General features: G+C 43.8%; 1 protein-coding gene across 1 annotated transcript in view; it reads right to left on the minus strand.

Annotated features, from left to right (window-relative positions):
• Positions 1-2,688, minus strand: part of LOC116850468 (UPF0764 protein C16orf89 homolog) — a 22,329-nt gene that overhangs the window by 3,064 nt on the left and 16,577 nt on the right. The window lies entirely within an intron of this gene.

Consider the following 2,688-nt stretch of genomic DNA (forward strand, 5'->3'; position numbering starts at 1 on the left):
CGAAGTCCCATGATGACCTTTGGTGAGAACATAAAACGGATTGAAGTGAGCAAGAAAGTCCTGTGCCATTTTGCGATATTCGCAATAGTTTTTGAGAAATCAATTATTTTGTCTCAACAAATTAGCGTACAGAAAGCGGCAGCGGAAAGAAAGATGCCTTCGGCCGACGTGCGACCGTGACACTCGCGAATCGTATCTCGCCGCATCCCTCCGCCCATAGCTACGAGACATAGCGAGTCTATGTCTCGTAGCTATGGGCGAAGGGATGCGGTGAGATACGATTCGCGAATGTCACGGTCGCACGTCGGCCGAAGGCATCTTTCTTTCCGCTGCCGCTTTCTGTACGCTGATTTGTTGAGACAAAATAATTAATTTCTCAAAAACTATTGCGAATATCGCAAAACGGCACAGGACTTTCTTGCTCACCTCAATCCGTTCTACGTTCTCACCAAGGGTCATCATGGGACTTCGGGACACCCTGTATATATATATACAGGGTGTCCCGCATAAGGCATGCCAAAAGAAAAATATAAGTAGAACAGATAAAACTGAACAAAAATTGTAGAGGTCATTTTTCAAACAACCACGTAAAATTTCGAGATATTAATAAAATTAGTTGGACAAATTAGAGCGCGCGACGCGACGGGCGGGACATACGGCTCGCCGCGACCGGCGAAGAAAATGGACGATTGCTCGCGGGTCAATTTCATAGGCCAGAGAGGTGGGCCGTTTGCTAGCATATGGAAATGGAAAGCTCCGTAGATGCGTCCGTGTACGTGTGCGCTCTGAATGTCGGGCGACAAGTAACAAAAGGAGATAGATATATGACGTTCCATCTCTTTCTCTCGTGCACACGTTATTCTTTTCACAGTGACCGTCACGGCAGCGATGCTGGGCACGCGGCTTCTATGTACAGAAAGAAGAGCCAAGTACGCTTAGCGCTTGAACTGTCAACATACATGTATAATGTACGCGCATGCATGGCTGCTTCTTGTGTATGTGCACTGTTAAATCCGTAATGTCAAATTAATATATTTGAGTAATTTAACTATTCCTATAAGTATTAACTATTCCTATTTGAGTATTTTAACTATTCCTATAAGTTGCCACTGCTCCTACTAAATATGTCGTTAATTTAACTAAGATAAGTAAGATAATGGAGTTAAATAATTTAACTTAAACACAATGTTTTGTGTTAAAATAGTAAATTTCGATACACATGATAATTAAAAGTAACTAAATATTATTGAAGTCAAGAAACTGATTTAAATTAGACTCTCAAATATTAAACAGTGTACGGGCCGCGTCTTCTGTTTGGTATCACACCGTGACCATCGCTGATTCGCCTGAGCGAGAGAAGAAGACAGAACGTCATACGTCTGTCTCCTTGTATTACCCGTTGCCCGACGTTCCGAGCACACACGTATTCGGATGCACATATGGAGCGATGTCTTTCACTATGTTATCAAACGACCGAAGTCTCTGCGTTTTAAGCCTGTTCATTTAAACACAAATTCTCGCATTACATTATCAGCTGCTTGCAATATCCGACAGCGACATACGACGTAGAATCAGAGCTGGGAAATCTTGCCCGGGCGCACTGGCGTTTTACTCCTTCCACTTCTCATACCGAGATATTTCTGTTTGTCTGTGTGACTACGTTCCCTCGGCCGAGTTCGGCGCACCGAGCGAGGGAATGACATTCTCTCTCTCGCTCGGTGCGCCGAACTCGGCCGAGCGCGCGTAGTCACACGGACGGACAGAAGCGTCTCTGTGTGAGAAGTGGAAGGAGTAAAACGCCAGTGCGCCCAGGCAAGATTTCCCAGCTCTGGTTCTACGTCGTATGTCGCTGTCGGATATTGCAAGCAGCTGATAATGTAATGCGAGAATTTGTGTTTAAATGAACAGGCTTAAAACGCAGAGACTTCGGTCGTTTGATAACATGAAAGACATCGCTCCATAGTATGTGTATCCGAATACGTGTGTGCTCGGAACGTCGGGCAACGGGTAATACAAGGAGACAGACGTATGACGTTCTGTCTTCTTCTCTCGCTCGGGCGAATCAGCGATGGTCACGGTGTGATGCCAAACAGAAGACGCGGCCCGTACACTGTTTAATATTTGAGAGTCTAATTTAAATCAGTTTCTTGACTTCAATAATATTTAGTTACTTTTAATTATCATGTGTATCGAAATTTACTATTTTAACACAAAACATTGTGTTTAAGTTAAATTATTTAACTCCATTATCTTACTTATCTTAGTTAAATTAACGACATATTTAGTAGGAGCAGTGGCAACTTATAGGAATAGTTAAATTACTCAAATATATTAATTTGACATTACGGATTTAACAGTGCACGTACACAAGAAGCAGCCATGCATGCGCGTACATTATACATGTATGTTGACAGTTCAAGCGTTAAGCGTACTTGGCTCCTCTTTCTGTAGAAGCCGCGTGCCCAGCATCGCTGCCGTGACGGTCACTGTGAAAAGAATAACGTGTGCACGAGAGAAAGAGATGGAATGTCATATATCTACCTCCTTCTGTTACTTGTCGCCCGTCGTTCAGAGTGCACATGTACACGGACACATATACGGAGCTTTCCATTTCCATATGCTAGCAAACGGCCCACCTCTCTGGCCTATGAAATTGAGCCGCGAGCAATCGTCCATTTTCTTCGCCGG

Source organism: Odontomachus brunneus, unplaced genomic scaffold (assembly GCF_010583005.1).
Source record: "Odontomachus brunneus isolate Ranch 3 - 2012 unplaced genomic scaffold, Obru_v1 Obru_scaffold_146, whole genome shotgun sequence".
Classification (NCBI taxonomy): Eukaryota; Metazoa; Arthropoda; class Insecta; order Hymenoptera; family Formicidae; genus Odontomachus; species Odontomachus brunneus.